This window comes from Mauremys reevesii, linkage group 3, assembly GCF_016161935.1.
Source record: "Mauremys reevesii isolate NIE-2019 linkage group 3, ASM1616193v1, whole genome shotgun sequence".
NCBI lineage: Eukaryota > Metazoa > Chordata > Testudines > Geoemydidae > Mauremys > Mauremys reevesii.
Window position 1 is genome coordinate 184,592,780 of NC_052625.1, and position 18,206 is coordinate 184,610,985.

At 43.1% G+C, this 18,206-nt stretch overlaps 1 long non-coding RNA gene across 1 annotated transcript in view; it reads right to left on the minus strand.

The window, feature by feature from the left end:
- Positions 1 to 3,521: 3,521 nt before the first annotated feature.
- Positions 3,522 to 18,206, minus strand: part of LOC120401819 — a 56,256-nt gene continuing 41,571 nt past the window's right edge. The window contains exon 4 of the long non-coding RNA XR_005596762.1: positions 3,522 to 3,805. This is a non-coding gene — a long non-coding RNA (uncharacterized LOC120401819). The remainder of the gene's footprint in view (positions 3,806 to 18,206) is intronic.

The following is an 18,206-nucleotide window of genomic DNA, read 5'->3' on the forward strand; positions in this document are numbered from 1 at the left end:
TTTATGCTGGGACTCAGTGACATGCAGCCATCCATAAGAAAGCTGTGGGGCTGGATTGGTGTTATGGAATGTTGATTTTTCTTGTTCAGCACGGGCAAATAAAAATATTTAATCCAACAAGATGTCAGTGACTGATAGTAGGACTCAGTCTGGAAAAAACCACACAAACTAATCAGCTAGATATTGGAGAAGGGAGGAATAGGTTAACTGGCTAAGGGTGCAAATCAGTGTAGCTGCATAAAATAGAAGAGGGGGTAGCCCAGTAGCTTGAGAAAAAACAGAGCCAGCATTTCAGAGAGGCTCTGTACTAGGGCCTGATCCAACTCCCATTAAAATCATGGAAAGTCCCCCATAGTTCAATTACACTTGGAATGGGCCTTAAATAAGGAAAAGTAAGCGTAAAATAACCCAGAATTCATGGTCAGCTCTAGTTAAAGGGATTATCATCATGAAAGAGAACGGTTAGAATCAAAGTCAGGATCATTAAAGTCTCCAAGTCCCCGGCGTGCCTAATGTATTGTTAGTGTTTTCTATGTATCAACCACCAGTTTTAAAGCCATCCAGTTTTACAATTAAATCCCCATATCTGCATACTTGTCTTGGTCTGTGTATGTGTTCATTTGTGAACTTTGGGTCACAAAATCACCGTTTGGATACACTGGAACCATACTGTACTTTCCCCTCTTATGTTTACACTGCACCATTCCTCAGCAATTGGCTCACGGGCCTGAACCATTTACAATAAATGAAATTAAAGGTCAGAGTTTTCACGCTTCACCAGTGATGATTCTGCAGGCAGCAGCCTACTATGTCTGGGTGAAATTCACCCCTTTGCGAGGACAAGGCCTATACCACTCTTAGCCCTATGTTGAGGTTTTAAAGGAGACTGAAGTGGTGCCTCACCCTTGTGTTGGCTGTCTGCACAGAGAGGGATTTCACCGTTATTGCATATAGGATGTATAAATAACTAGATTATTTGAAGGTCCGTACTTGCTTTCCAAACCCTTATTATCCATCCAATATTTTAGTTATATTCATGGCAGTTTTTTATTTAAAACACTGTTTTAAGTAGCCTGCCATTGACCTTATATTATATCTTGTTCTGAGCCTTCCTGGCCCCCCTGTATCAGACAAGTAAAGTAGGGCAATGTTTGCATGTTCAGAGCATGGGCTCAAACAGAACTAACTGAGCATTTCATTAAGTCTGAACACCAGGAGGTGAATCTGCTGTTAAGAGATGGCCTGAGGCTGACCCCAAAAAGTAAGAAACTCCTAACAAGATCTGGGAATTGAGATACCATGTGGCTCACTAGCTCACTTGTAAACCAACCTAAACTAAAATCTCTTTACGTGGTGTATTGCAGCATTTACTATAGCTCCCCTGATTTGGCTGTTCTTTTCTGACAATCAGTGGACCAGAATTGTCAAACCGAGTCCCTAAATCACTCTTTGTTGTAGAGAGGCCACACAAGTTCCACTTAAAACTCACATACCGTTATTTTGAAAGTCTGTGTCTATCTAAGGTCTCCATTATCATAGTACCTGAACACATCATACCCTAGCAAAGCAGGGAAGTGTTATTATCCCCATTTTGCAGATAAGAGGCTCAGAGAGATTAACTGACTTGCTGAAGGATACATGGGAAGTCTGGGGCATAATAGGGAATTGAAACCAGATCTCCAAGTCCCAGGCCATCTTCCCTACCCTGTGCCTTGCTCTTGTACATGTGCTCTCTGCAGATGCCTAAAGTTAGCCATTTAAATTTGAAAGTGTTGATGGAGGTCCTTATCTTAAGGACCTCTCTCTGTGTTCCATGTATTTAAACAACTAACACTAAATGAAGAACAGACTGGACAAGACAGAAAGCTTATGAACCCTGTGCTTACTCATAAGGGCCAAATTTGGCTCCTAACCTGATCGATCAATGTGTGTACCTTATAACAAATTCCAAAGAATCACATCAGCTACTCCAATAGCCTCTATTTTTATTTCTTTCATTTTACCACTCTTTTAAAATAAATATACACAAAAGAGGGGTATGTAGTCTGCACATACAACTATAGATATAAATATGAAGAAGCAAAAGAAAAGACACCATACTAAAGTAAAAGTTAACTCCCAATGTGAGCATATCCTTAAATGCTTTGCTGAATAGGATGGACTTTAGCATATACTTTAAAAATCTGGCCCTTAAGTATGTGTTTGAATTTAGGCACATATGTATGAATTTTATTCCACAAGAAAATCACATTGATATAAACTATAGTACATAACAAACTAGGGCATTTCAGATGCAGTATGTTAGACAAAAAGAAGGAAGGATATAAATATTGTGGAAGAAACAAAACTTCACTCTCAGGTTAGAAGCAACAAAATCAGAGACAGCTTTATTCAAGCAATTGCAAGGGAAGAATACAGCTGGCTGAGAGCATCTCTGCCTCAGTTTCTCCAAAGTACAAGAAAAATCACACAAGCATTTATACCTCTTTATGACATGCATTCATTAAAAAACATCTGCATTTTATTTAGACTACTTGCTATCTATTCCAGTATTTTCTCACTTTCTCTTCACAAAACATCATTATCTCAGGGCTAGGTCACACTGACTATTCTGCTGTTTTCCACTCGCTTCTGACGTGAGCCCTGCTTCTACAGGTCTCGCGATCTTAGGCTAAGACTTAGCTCAACAGTTGTTCTGTCTCTGACACTTAAATGGCTGCACTTAAACCCTCTCTTTCTTTCCCTGCTTCCACAATAGACAGAGTTAAGAAGTCCACTAACAGTGCCAAATATTTTGTGTGTGTTTGTATGCAACTGTGGCCCCAGTTTGACAAAGGACTTGTTTGGAGAAGGAAGTGATTTGGCTAGCGGAAGGGATTTGGCAATTTTTGTAGTTGTTCAGACATCCTGGGGCCTACACGTGTGGGATACATAAGACCTTGAACCCTGGCTAAATCTGGGAAGGTTTGAGGTTCAGCATGTGTGCTTCTAAGTTCCAATATTGGCCTTTAGAAAACAATGACAGTTTGTAAGCAGTTGTAATAATAGATTAACACTGGGTTACATGAAAGCTATTTTTTCTGATTGCTATTGTGTATTAGAAACAATGGGTTACTGGAGACTGAATTCACACTGTTTGAAACTTCAGACTGGAAGGTAAAACACATCAAATATTGACCATGCAATGATGATTTTATTCCTTTGGTAACTTTAATTTTACATGAATCTCTGTGTTTTTTTATTTCTTTTATGATCAAATTCATATGCAGATGCCATTTCCAGGCAGCACTTCTGAGAGCCATAGCCATCAATCTCCATTTTTACTGCATGTCACTATTAAAAACCATGGAGAGACATGACAAACGTCTGAACTAAACATCTGCTTAGTTTGGTTGTGCAAAATATTCTGCTACAAATTCATTTAAATCAGCCCACTTCTTCCTTGCACTATCTTGTATTACATTGCTATTACTGACTGAATAAAAACAAAGTGTACACACAGAGTGATTGCCACGAAAACTGTCAGCATTTGCCAGTTGGCACCCATTAGCCTCTGAAGTGCCACATTTATGCTTAGAACAGGTTATAGAACGAAAGTGATTGTGTGGTATCTTGGTAACTGCTGACTTTCTTGACAACCACTGCATAATCATTTCTAAGACAAGTCTGAGATGATTTACCTCTTTTTTGAGACGCTGTGCTCAATTTCTTGACATCAGGATGGATTGCTCATATTAATCAGTCTTTGCTTGTATTTTGTAAAAGCGTTTGAGCAGAGGAACAAGATTTCTGCTTGCTTGCATAGCTATGAAAAAAGAAAATAACATTTGATTAAATTAATGTAAGCATCCCCACAAACACACAATATTCTTTTAAATGGCTGTCTAACTCAGGGGAGGGCAAACTACAGCCCACAGGCTGAATCCAGCCCGTCAGGGTTTTCAATCCGGCCCACAGGACTCCTAGCCCAGTGGTGCAGCAGGATTAAGGCAGGTTCCCTGCCTGCCCTGGCCCTGTGCTGCTCCTGGAAGCAGACGGCACCACATCCTTGCACCCCCTTGGAGAGTGGGGGGCAGAGGGCTCCGTGCACTGAACTTGCCTGCAGGCACCGCCCCCTGCAGCTCCCATTGGCCAGGAATGGGGAACCGCAGCCAATGGGAGCTTCAGGGGTGGTAACCTCTGGCGAAGGCAGCACGCGGTGGAGCCACCTACCTCACCCCACCCCCAGGAACCACTGCCAAACATGTTGGCCACTTCTGGGAGCAGCATGGGGCCAGGGAAGGCAGGGAGCCTGCCTTAGACCTGTTTTGTGCTGCTGCCACCCCAGAGCCGCTTGAGGTAAGTGGCACCAGGCCAGAGCCCACACCCCAAACACCTCCTGCACCCCAGCCCTCTTCCCTGAGATCCCTGACCCCCTGCCCTGAGCCCCCTGCTGCACCCCAACCCCCTGCCCTGAGCTCCCAATCCTGTCCTGAGCCCCCTGCCACATCCCACACTTCTCCTTCACCCTAATCCCCTGCCCTGAGCCCCTTCCTGCACACTGCACTCCCTCCCACACCCCAATCCCCTGCCTCAGCCCTACATACAATTTCCCCACCCAGATGTGGCCCTCGGGCCAAAATGTTTGCCCACTTCTGGTCTAACTGGTATAATATCAAAATTTTTCAATTTTCTCCCATCAACCCCTCACAGTGTAGACCCCACAGTACCTTGACCTATGGTATGTTGACTCCAGCTACGTTATTCATGTAGTTGGAGTTGCGTAGCATAGGTCGACTTACCACGATAGTGTAGACATAGCCTCACTCTTCTATGCAGAAGTGAAAATGGAGAGAAATGAGAATAGGGAAAACCTTCCAAGAACTTGACATGATTCCAAAATGTAGTTGTGATCTTTGTATTCATGACTTTTGGATAATATTTCACACCCACTCTACTATCAGCCTCACTGCATTGCATTTTCAGGTGTATAGTATTTTTTACTCTGTAGTACCACAAAACAGAATTTTATGGAATTTAGCTGTGTAGTGAGGGAAGACTTTGATTTTCTAGATATTATTATAATTTGTATTGCAATAGAACCTAAGAACCTCAGCAATGGACCAGACTCCATTGTGCTAGTTACTGTTCAAATGCAGAACAACAATGGTCTCTGCCCCAAAGAGTCTTACACTTGTATTGAAAACAGGAGTCAAAATGTGGCGACAGATGGGGGAAGCACAAATTAAAATGTGATAATATTGTTCGGCATAATAGGGAGTGAGCTTAGTACACCATCTACTTAAGCATTGTCAACCTTTTTGTAAGCATTGTGGTGAAAGAGAGTTTTAAAAGAAGGATGTGCAAATGCTTTAGGAGAATTCTTTCCAAACATGAAGAGCAGCACTGGAGAAAGCACAGAAGTGCTTGTTTAAAATTTTAACAAGGGGTGATGAAGGTTGAATGAATCAAAGGGACATTTTTCATTTTAAATGGAGATGTGTCTAAGCTATAAAATTCAGAATGGAATGCAGAGTATCTCTTCCTAGCATTTGATCAGCATCTGGATACAAGCACTCCAATCTTAAAACTGAGTCTTGAGTCAACCTGACTGTATAGGGCCGTGGTCCTCAAACTTTTTACCTCATGCCCCTCCCCTCCCCTTCCCCTTACCACTATCCCCACCCCAACCAGCTGGGACCAGGAACGGGGTCACAGCTCTGGGAGGTGGGATGCAGAGAGGGGTAAGGGGGACAAGACTGGGGCCAAAGCTGGGGGCGGGGTGGGATGGGAGCAGGGCAAGGAGTGGAGCCTCGGCCAAGGGCCGAGCCTAGCAGCTGGGGCCCCAGGCCAGCATCAGGGGCCAGGAGCAGAGTTGGTGGGTGGTGTTCCCTCCCTGATCCTGTGTGGGCTGGCCTGGGTCCCAGTCACCCTGGTGGGGGGGGTGCACCCCACAGTTTGGGAACCTCTATCCAGTATTAATGCATGCAGATTTCTTTCTTAAAATATACAGTGAAAAGAATGGTATGTTTTAAAATATTGTCCTAAGCTTGATAATCAATATATACTTAATCATATTGATTTTTTTTTAATTAATCTAAATACCCAGGGAAGATATTGCCCTGTGGAGCTGCTCTAATAATAAAATCAAATGGCTAAGCATGAAGAGTTTTTTATAAGTGAACAAAATTGATTTAAGTTGAACTGGTAAGCTCAATGTCACTCAAAGTTTAACAGACTTTTATCACTTTTGGACTTGACAAATGAGACATTGTTTAGATTTCTCCAAGTTTATATGATATAGTTTGAAACTTCACTTGGAATCCTCTCAGAGTAAAAGGGATGCCCCAGGAATCTAATTTTGGGCCTAGTCCAGCACCCTTTGCTCAGGCAAAACTCCCATAAATTCAAGATTTCTCCCTTTCTTTGTATTGTGCTTTAATGTGAAAATCAATATGGTGGATTGATAGTAGGTCAGCAAAGATAATTAAATGAGCACCTCAGGATTTCCCCAGTAGCAGGAAAAATAGCTTGTGTGTTATATTGTTTTATTTCAAATCATCAGCCACAGCAAGGGTTCTCTACTCTGCCATTATTATTTTTGTGTTGTCAACATATGAGAGGAGGATTAGCAAGCATGCGTGAACAATACAAGGCAGGCAACATAATTGCAGTTTATAACATATAAGAGTCCCCCAGTAATAATATACAGTTATTGTAGCATTTTTTATGCCCTGTCTTTAAGACCTTGCAGCTAATTCTGCTCATCCTACTCTTTTGAAAAGGATGGGGCTATGCTACTGGTGTCTGAACCCCCAACCTCTCTGATATTGGGCTTGGTTCGAAGCCCAGTGAAATCAATACAAAACTCCTTGCTGACTTAAGTGGAATTTGGAGCAGGCCCATAATGACTTAAATGAGTCCCAGTTCAGTACTTAAGCATATGACTAACTTCAAATATGTGAGTAGCTCCCATAAAGGGAATAGGGCTACTTACACGCTTAAGTTAGGTACATGCCTGCTGATCTGGAGCACAGATTAGCATTTGCATTACTTTTATCTTCTCTGGTCCCCAATGACCCTTCGATAGCAAAACAAATGAAAAAAAAGAGTCTATTTCTCCTTATCAACCAATTCATCACAGGAGTACTATAAAGGCTGACTGTGCACAATATGTGAGATTGTAGAAAAAAATATATCGTGGCTCACAAAGCACTTCACTGAAATGCAGTATTCCTGCTGCAAGGGGCTGAAGGCACCTTTTTCAGAAGGACCCACAGCCCATAAGTTACATTGATCATGGTGTCAGAGTTGTTCAGCTAAACTAACATAACAGACTCCATAGAGGCAACATCTAGATGAAACAGGTACTTCATTTGTTCTTGGAGTCCTCAACCATGCTGGCTCAGTGTTGTCTAGGGGGCTGCAGTTCTCTGCCCATCTATTATTTTTCCATGACAAAGGATTGGTTGCGCACACATACCAGGAAAGATTTAGCACAGCTGTTAGTGTTCCTTTGTGTTGGGGAGATGCCTTTCCTGACAGCACATATTTATGACAAATAGCACTCTTGTATCCTAGCATTGTATTTATAGTGCAAGAGAAATGTCTTGCTATTTGAACAAAATGTGCTGTAAATCAGAGATTTTTGCAGTGACAGAGGTTGGTCTCTGCTGCCATTGAAGTCAATGGGAGCTTTCCAATTGACTTTAATGAATACAGGATTGGTCCCTATGTGGAGGTTAGTTATTCCATTTAAATCATGAATAAATTTGAAACACTAGTATTCTTTTGTGGTGCAGAGGTCAATTTGGGGGGGGATGGGTGAGGGGGATGCATGTCGCAATTATAAACACTAATCCTCTCAGACACCTATTACCAGAACCTTGGTTTTACTCTGTCATGTCTTTTCCTACGCTTTCACATGCTTCCTGTCCTCCATAGCTAAGTGTATACTCTGATTGCTGTCACTATGATATTTCTCTGATACAGAGGAGAGAGGTTGCATGAGACTGTTTTGAGACTCAACATTTCAGAAGAAAGAGCGATAATAAGCTCAAGGGTGGCCTTTGCTGGGTAAATATTATTAGAGGCCATACTGAGTCAGACCAATAGTCCATCTAGTTGGGTATCCTGTCTTCTGACAGTGGCTGATGCCAGATGCTTCAGAGGGAATGAACATAACAGGACAATTATCAAGTGAGCTATCGACTGTTGTCCACTTCCAGCTTCTGGCAATCAGAGGTTTAGGGACACTCATGGTGGACCTATCCTCCATGAACTTATCTAATTCATTTTTGAACCAAGTGATATTTTTGGTCTTCACAACATCTCCTGGCAACAAGTTCCACAGGTTGAAGAAATACTTCCTTATGTTTGTTTTAATTCTTCTGCCTATTAATTTCATTGGGTGACCCCTGGTTCTTGTGTTATGTGAAGGGGTAAATAACACTTCATTATTTACTTTCTCCACACCATTCGTGATTTTACAGACCTCTATCTTATCCCTCCTTAGTCATCTTTTTTCTAAGATGAACAGTCCCAGTCTTTTTAATCTCTCCTCAGATGGAAGCTATTCTATACGCCTAATCATTTTTGTTGCCCTTGTCTATATTTTTTCCCAATTCTAATATCTTTTTTGAGATGGGGCAACCAGAACTGCATAAATTATTTAAGGAGTCAGTGTACCATGGATTTATATAGTGGCATTGTGATGTTTTCTGCCTTATTATCTCTTTTCTAATGGTTCTTAACTGTCTGTTAGATTTTTTTGGCTGCTGCTGCACATTGAGCAGATGAATTCAGAGAACTATCCATAATGACTCCAAACTCTTTCTTGAGTAGTAACAAGTAATTTAGACCCTCTCATTTTGTATGTCTAGTTGGGTTATGTTTTCAATGTGCATTACTTTGTGTGATAGGTTCCCCTTAGGGTGCCATTTGGAACTGGGGTACCACTTGTTGCCCATTCTTGGAACCAGCCAAGAAATAACCACAGACAAAGGTCAAACTAGAGCAGAACTGAGAGTTGACTTATTGATTTCCTTATTTGTGCAATTATACTCACACACACACAACTCATTCATGCTGGCAGGCTGCAGGCATAGGTGTTGGTATCGATTTCACAGGTGGCTGAGGGTGATCAGATGACAGCTGCCCAGAGATCGGCCTATTAGGGAACGAGAGTCCCTGAAGTCCCTTTGGATCTGCAGAAGGGCTGTACTGCTTCTGATCTGGTCCTGAGTTCTTGCTGTCATTGGTTACATTTCTCGCTGGGTGCTACTGCCATATGTTTATATACAGTCCCATATACACCTTGATTATCCTTACATGATAATATTTTGGTTCAAGCCTTGTGATGGGTTTCTTACGCTATCTCACTCATTCCTTACATTAATCGATTACATTTTAATAAGCATGAATACAGTTGCTAATATAGAGCAATGTAGCTTTTAAGCAAGCATCTAATGTCTTTCCACTGCTTGTGGTTTTGTAACAGCATAACAGGAAACTGTACAGACTGCACTTGAAAGGGCAAATGCGTGGGGGGCGCATCTGGCTACATTTCCTGCCCCTTGATCAGTGGATCACAATAAGGATCGTCAGACAGCGGCCCCCCAGAATGGCTGGTGGAACTTGGTGACTCGCTGAACCAACGACCAAGTACAAAAATACAATGAAAAGTATACCAAGAATAATTAATAAGACAACAATGGGGTGCATTAAGACCATTTAGAATTCCCAAAGCTCTGGGGGACCAGCCCTTGAAAATGTACCACCACTGATGCTTGGTTAGGTTGACTATTTCTCCACACAGTTGTTCAATCTGGAAGCCTTTAGCTAAAACACGAATTTGGGTGGTAATCGCAGACTGGGCCACCAGTTGGGCCACGTTGGAACTCTTGTTTAAGAGCTTGGTCCCAATAGATCAGTTCTGGGAGGGGGGAACGGGCAGGTCGTGTGTGGGAGCCAAAACATCAATGGTTTGGGGTGGGGATGGCACCCAGGCACTATGATAGGTGCCATTGACTAAAACACCAGATACACTGTGGATACATTGAGTATGGTTATTTGTAAAATTACATTCTTGGCCGGAGGGCAACCAGTAGCAAGAAACATTTTTGCGTGAGGTTGTTACACACATAGATGAAGGTCCCGTGTTAAGAACAGATACCCTATTTTGCAATGGTAAGACCACACAGAGACCCGCCTTCTTGGGACCTGGCTCAGAGAAGCAGGTATCCTGGAGCACCATTCGCCACTGCAGCTATGTCAGAGGAGCTGTCAGGTGTCACCTTCGCCCATTCCCCTAGGCGTGACCCCATGGCTGCCAATTTGTTAGCGAGGACTTCTACCTCTATAGAATTGAGAATTCCAATTCCAGCTCCAGCTCGACCCAGGATTGTTTCTCTTAACCCTCGTTTGTATTGGGAAAAGGGGGATCTCCATTTTTGTAGATTTTTAACAGCTTGGGAGCAATTGGGATACAATTGGGATGCATTTAGAGCCTCCGCGCTAATCACAATAGTGAGTGGTATCATGTCGGGGGACAGCGCTACCTGCTCTGGAAATCCAGGATTGGTCTGGCACATTAATGGTGGTGGTAAGAATACCACGGGTGCTACTGAGACCTCCTGGGGATTCCCTCTGATCCGCATGAGAAAGTAATCCCCCAAAATCATTCCCCATCCCTGTGTGGGAGACACTAAGGATCTCCAGTGTCCTCAGCAATGGGCAGAAGGCATTCCCAGGGCATCCCATCCACGTGGTGATAGAAACAGGGAGGGGTATGCAGGCCACTATCCGGGACTGATTCCATGGATACAACATTGCATTGGTGATGTTAACTGATTCTACTTCTATAAGGTTTGTCAGAGTGCCCCACAAAGGGTTCTGTCCCCTGGTCTCCTGATGGGTCATGATATATATACATTCCATTTAATGCAGGGCTATCGAGGGGGGTCAACACCACTCCCACTGGGGTACTGCCATCGCAGCCGGATGGTAACATTTTGTACTGTTTCTGACCAGGGAACCTGGGGCGCACAGAGTGTGTGATGTTTTCCCCACCAGGTTAATCATAAATTACAAAGTATCCATGGGTCATCATCAGAATGTGGGGCCATCATATCGCATAGGTCATGGATCAGCAAGGGGTCTCCTCTGGGTGTAAGCAATTGGAAACGGAGGAAGGGGGCGTCTGGTTGTTTTGAATAGGATCTTGTGCCTTGACACATGAGAGACCTGTTGAGTTTAGGGTGGTAAATCCATTGACCAGTGGTCATATTAAACTATGGCATTCTCTAGTGAGGTGATGAGTACAGCTGGAGGGCTCACGCTGCCATGGTCAGTCCCAGAAGGCCTCTTACCAGTGACCTATGGAGGGGAGACTGAAAAGCGATATTTTAGTTCTCTCCCTTCCCCTTTCCCACTGGACTTCATTTATGGCAGCCCAGGTCCCCCCACCAAATCCTTAAGGAGGCTAACATGTGCCTTTAGATCCCTGTGTTTTTCCTGCAATTCCTAGATCTAACCTATCTTCCAATTTCACTGCTGATATGGCAGCGGAGGTAGAAGTCGCTGAGGCTGTCTGAGCCTGAGATTTCCATAGGTTGTACTTCGTGCGGGCCTCGGTTAAGTCCTGACGGGGAGCCTCTAGTTCCCTGGTGCACTCTGCTCTAGGGGCTTGCCAAGCTCAACATGTTTGCCACAGAAGCCACTTTCCCACAGTGGTCTGTCCCCTTTTATCAGGTTTGTACAATGCTAAATACTTCTCATAATTATTCTCCAGGTCCGGGATCGTGTCCTCTCTTGAGATCACCCCGGGACTCCAGGGATCTGTGCTTAAATTCTGCAGCGATGCCAAAAAGGGCGAGGGGCAGCTCACCATGCCCCACTCGCGTTTTTCCTGTCTTTTCCTTCTCACTCTTGTCCTTGCCAAACATCGGCATGGTGACCTCCTTTCCCCTCCCGCAGAGACTACCCGGGGTACATTGACCAACCAACCCACTGTGGTACTCAAGAGAGCAAGATGGGGAATGCCTGACACTATCTGGGACTCCTAGTCTACCTGTGTGATGGTCAGGTTCCAGGAAAACACCAAGCCTGTTCGTCAGATGCTGCTTGAGTTAAATTTAACCCTTTGCTGCCCTCATTCTCCACCACTGAATGTTGCCCATTCTTGGAACCAGCCAAGAAATAACCACAGACAAAGGTCAAACTAGAGCAGCACTTATTGCTTCCCTTATCTGTGCAATAATACTCAAACACACACACACACCTCATTCATGCTGGCAGGCTGCAGCCACGGGTGTTGGTTTTGATTTCACAGGTGGCTGTGGGTGATCAAGCGACAGTTGCCTGGAGATCAGCTCATTAGGCGACAAGAGTCACCAAAGTCCCTTTGGATCTGCGGGAGGACTCTACTGCTTCCAGTCCGGTCCTGAGTTCTCGCTGTCATGGGTTACATCTCTCTCTGGCCGCTACTGCTGTAGTTTATATAGAGTCCCATATACACCTTGATTATCCTTACACGGTAATATTTCAGTTCAAGTCTTGTGATTGGTTTCTCACACTATCCAACATTATACTGTCTTGCACTGCACAGGGAACTCAGCGTAAGCTCATAAAATTTGCTCACTCCCTACGGAGAGGCATATGCAACAGGTTTCTGCCCCAAGTTATGATTTCCACACATTGATTTTAGACAAAATAAACAAAAAAAGTTTAACTACAAAAGATAGCTTATAACCACTTAAAATCTAACAGATCAAAGTAGATTACTTTAGTACATAAACAAAACCGCAATCTGAACTTAATACACTAGATAGATAGGATATGAATTAGCACATTCTCACCTTGAGTGATAAACAGGCTAGCAGATTCTTAAGGCACAAGCTGCCTTGTCTTTCCCATGTTTTCACATACAGTCTAAAAATCCCTCTAATCTGGAACCATCACTTCCCACAGTTCAGTCCTTGCCTCTCAGATGTTTCCAGGTATGTTGTTGTAGGGGGAGTGAGGTACACACATGATGTCATTTTCCCCTTTTATACCTTCTTCCCACTTGCTGGAAAGCTCTTTTGCTGTGACCTGGGTAAAACCATTCCAATTGTGTAGTGCTATCTCTGAGAGGTTTCCATTGTACACAGTTCCTGTGGGTAATCCTTGTGCTTGTGCCAAACATACATAGCCAAACTTCATAACTTCCCATACGATGATAGCACATACGATCCAAGGAGATATTAATGTCTAGCAGATCAAGACTTTTAGAATGATACAGCATAAGGCATACTTTGTACAAAAGATATCCTAATTACAGGACAGTAGTGAATATTGAGATGCCAGGGTGTCACACTTTGCACTTACCAACATTAAATTTAATTTGCCATTTTGTTGCCCAGTCACCCAGCCACCCTTTGTAACTCTCTGCAATCTGCTTTGGACAGAACTATCTTCAGTAATTTAATATTGACTGCAAAACTTTGCCACCTCACTGTTCACCCATTTTCCAGACTATTTTTTAATATGTTGAACAGCAATGATTCCAGTACAGATCCTTGCAGGCCACCAAGATTTACCTCTTTCCATTGTAAAAACTGACCATTTATTCCTATTCTTTGTTTCCTATCTTTTAGTCAATTACTGAACCATGACAGGACCTTCCCTCTTATCCCATGACAGCTTACTTTGCTTTAGAGCCTTTGGTGAGAGACGTCATCAAAGGGTTTCTGAAAGGCCAGGTACACTATATCCTCTGGATCACTCTTGTCCACATGATTGTTGACACCTGCAAAGAATTCTAATAGGCTCTTCAATCTATCGAACAAAAGTCTCATTTCTCTAAGGGGGCCAGTCCTGAAATGGCTTAAAGAACAGTGGTCAGCATAGTTTTCCATAGTAGGGTACGTGGATATTCAGCAACCTTAATGCTGCATTCAGTTCAGAAGCCATGGCACTTTGCTACAATGAAAGCTTGAATTATATACCTATGCTGAAAGGAATTATAGTTTTCAACAAAAACAATGAATCTTTAGCACAGGAAACTCAGTTTTTTGAAATACTATTTAACATAAGCAACTGTTTCTTCTGACCTTTTGTACTCTGTAATGGGGCTCAGACTCACCACCCGCTGTGCCTCCTGCTGGCTTGCTTTGGGAATTAGCTCAGTCAGCTGTGGAGCGCCCTCTGCAGGTGGTGTCTTGCCAGTTGTTTGTTCAGCTGTGTTGTCTCTCCCACCAGGACATGCATCACTCTCTGGACCGTGGGGTCCTCTTCAGGACACTGTCCTCCGGCAGTGCCCACTACTCGATTCTCCCCCCTTCCGGGGGTATATCCGCAGTTCTAGTCCACACTTGCCTTCATGGCCACCTTCCACCCTGAAGTCTAGTCCCTTACCTCAGGGACAAGGTGCAGTCCATGGGCCCCACTCCCTCATGGCAAGGTGTGGTGCAAGGGCGGGGGGACCCAGACCCACCCACTACTCTGGGCCCTAGCCCAGGGACCTTTGAGCAGCAGCTGCTTGCTGCCTTCCTCCACTACCCATCACTGTCTGCCTTCCCTGGGCCACTTCATCATAGCCCTAGCACCCACTCAGCCCTTGTTTCAAGGCCTGCAGCCTGGCAGGGACAGCCACAGCTCCCACTGCCCTGCTACTCTGCCCAGCACTGCTCTGTCCAGCTTGCTGCTCCTAACAGGAGCCAGTCCTCCTCTCTTGCTGGTCTGGGGGAGACTGTTTTCTCCTCTGTGCTTCAGCCTTTATATAGGGCTCAACCTGGCCCTGATTGGCTACTGACAGGTCCTTTCTGATTGGCTGCCCATCTGTGCAGCCTTGCTGGCCTACTTTAACTCATTTTCTCCTGGAGTGGGGCAGCCACCACACTACATACTACCATTGAACAGAAATAGAACCTGGAGAAGTACTTCCTGTATTAATATGAAAATAACTCACTGAAACAAAGAGTTAACCTTGACTTTCTGAGCTTCAGTTTCTTTTCCCTTGTGAGCAAGTCACCAATGAAATTGTTTCATTTTCATTTTCAAAGGCAAGTATTTCACATCACCCAAAGATTGCAATCATAGGTGAAAAAAAACCCCACTAATCTATACAAAATACTATTTGAAATTGCCAATGGTGAGAGAATAAGAAATGAACTCAAACAATTTATTTTCTGATGCTAACAAGATAGCAAAGACTTTCAAGGCAATTAAAGGGGGCATATTTGTTTAGTTTTACCAAAAAAGTGGAGTTTCAGTTTTATTTTGTTTCAAAGCTAGAGAGAAAAGTTCCATCTTTGGAACTCGAGAGAGTGAAATTGTGTTTGTCTATCTCTGATTAGCTGTTTCTATATTTTAGTCTCCTCTTCCTCCTTCTGTTTAGTTTTTCACAAGAACTTAAAGCACAGAACATGTCACTTCTGTGACAGAAGTATTTACTAGTAGAGCCATATGGCAACTGGCCAGTGGCCAGATGTCTTCCACCCTGTCCAGTCTTTCCAGTTCACTTTAGGGCTGTCTTTGTTGTGCTTTACTAAGGGAGACAAAGTTGTGGCTGGCTTCTTTGCAAAAGGGAAAACGACATTGCTGCCTTGAAATGGATACTCTGAAAGAAAGCGAACAAAGCTGATAGAGCTGCATTGTGCTTTCTTTCTGAAGAATCAGAAGGGTAAAAAATAAATGTCATTTTTTAAAAAAATCCCTGTACTACAATGTGAGGGAGCAGAGAAACTGCTGCCTGGCACAGCAGAGGTTAAAGAAAACCTCTGGGTTCAGCTAGCCCCACCCTCTTATACCTGTAGCCAATGCCAGGCCTGGAGGGGGGAGAAAAGAAGGGAGCCTGGCTCAGTCAGGTGCTGACCGGTGAAGAGGCAGGAGCTCTCTGTTTGCCTGCTTGAAGGCACAGACAGGCAACCTGACAACCAATGCAACCACTGGAGGCAAGAAAGCCTTCCCCTGCTAAGGAGAGTCATCAGATACACCCCAATTGATGGATAACTGCCCGAGCAGGGCTACACACAAACTAAAAGGACTTTTGTAGGAAGCAGTTCAGGAAAACAGGTCCTGAACCACCACCCTCCCCGGCCAGAAGAAAGATCCATCTTCCCTGTTTATTAGCGGGTTGGACATCACAGGACTCTGGGCCAGGACCTGGTAGAGAGGGAGGGGTCGGGTCCCTCTACAGCCCCCCTAACCAATGATCTAGATACTAGGTCACTCAGGCACTGAAGGCTTATCACATACAGTTTTAGCCATCTACAGATAACACTGCTACTTTCACCATAGCTATTTTTAAAAAAGTAAAATCTAATGGATGACATAAAGACAGAGTTAAGTTGTACAGTGGGAAGCTAAAGACAGAGAGTTAGATTGAGTGCCTTTCATCTGTAGGCCACAGGTCTAAATCTAGATTGCTCTGGAAATAGCTATCTAATAACCCCCTGTTCCAATTAGTGATGGACAAACAAAGACCACTATCATTTGTTATACTGATAAAACAGAAGATTTCCTTACGGTTCTTAATCTATATCTTCACTTCAAGCAACTTTTAGACGTTCCCCAATCTTTTTATTAAAAATGAAGGGAAAACCATTATTTTCTGATTAATAGATTCTAAGGCCAGAAAGGACCACTGTGATCCTCTAGTCAGACTTCCTTGGAGAACACAGGCTATAAAATTTCCCCACAATAATTCCGTTTGAACTACAGCATATCTTTTAGAAAAAACATCCTGTTTTCATTTAAAAATTGCTCCTTTTGTTTTTTTCACCACAACCCTTGGTAAGTTGTACCAATGGTTGATTACCTCCACTGTTAAAAAGGTGCACCTTATTTTTAAACTGAATTTGTCTAGCTTCAACATCCAGCCTTTGGTGGTTCTTATACTTTTGTCTGCTAGACTAAAGAGCCCATTATCAAATATCTGTTTCCAATATAGTTACTTAAAGATTGCGATCAAAGCACCCCTTAGCCATCTTGTTATTACGCTATATAGATAGACTCAAGAGAATCAATCACTATAATTCATGTTTTCCAAACCTTTAATATTTTCATGGCATTTTTTGGAACCCTCTCCAATTTATCAACATATTTTGTAATTGTCACCAGAACTGGATGCTGTATTCCAGCAGTGGTAACACCACAGCCAAATACAGAAGTGATATAACCTCTCTACTTCTATTTGACATTCCCCTGTTTATAAATCCAAGGTTCATGTTCTCCCTTTTGTCCACAGCATTGCACTGGGATATCATGTTCATCTGATTATCCACTGTAACCCTCCCCTGCTTTTTTATTTTTTTTTCCAGAGTCACCATTTCCTAGGAGAGAGTCTCCCAACCTGTACATATGGTCTACATTGTATGTTCTTAGATGTATGCTTTTCTATTTGGCAGTATTAAAACACATGCTGTTGGCTTGCACCCATTTTACCAACCAATCCAGATCACTCAGTATCAGTGACCTGTCCTCTTCAGTAATTTACCACTCACCCAGACTTTGTGTCATCTGCAAACTTTATCAGTGATGATTTTATGTTTTCTTCCAGCTCAATGATAAAAAATGTTAAATAATGTAGAGCCACTCCTGGACCCCACTAAAATCACTTCCTTGATAATGATTCCTCATTTACAATTACATTTTGAGATCTGTCAGCTAGCCAGTTTTTAATCCATTTAATGTGTGCCATGTTGATTTTGTATCATTCAAGTTTCTCCATCAAAATGTCATATGGTAGCCAGGGCAAATGTTTTACAGAAGTCGAAGTATATTAAATCAACACTTTTACCTTAATCAGCCAGACTTGTAATCTCATCAGAAATATCAAGTCTGTTTAACAGGATCTATTTTTCATAAACCCATGTTGACTATTTTGAATTGTATTATGCTGTCAGGATTCTGGTCCTTTAGCAAAGCCCCTTCAGGGGTGTGGTGAGATTGGGCTCTAATTGCTCAAATGGGGATGCTCAGTAGTCCTGTGATGGGGATGCAGTCTCAGCCCTCCAGCTGAGTCCCTCTGAGTACTTATCCCTTCTGGGTCCAAGGAAAAAACAAACAAACTAGAAACAGGAAAATAGAAGAAGTAAGAGGAAACAGAGAGTCAGACCCAGCCAAGATGCTGACTTCTCTTCCTTCAGAGGAGCCTAGAACAAGTCTCAATCTGGTTAAAAGTCCTGTGGTTTACTGTCAGAGGAAATAGAAGCTTTGCCTCAGGGAACTTGGAGCTTCTTTAG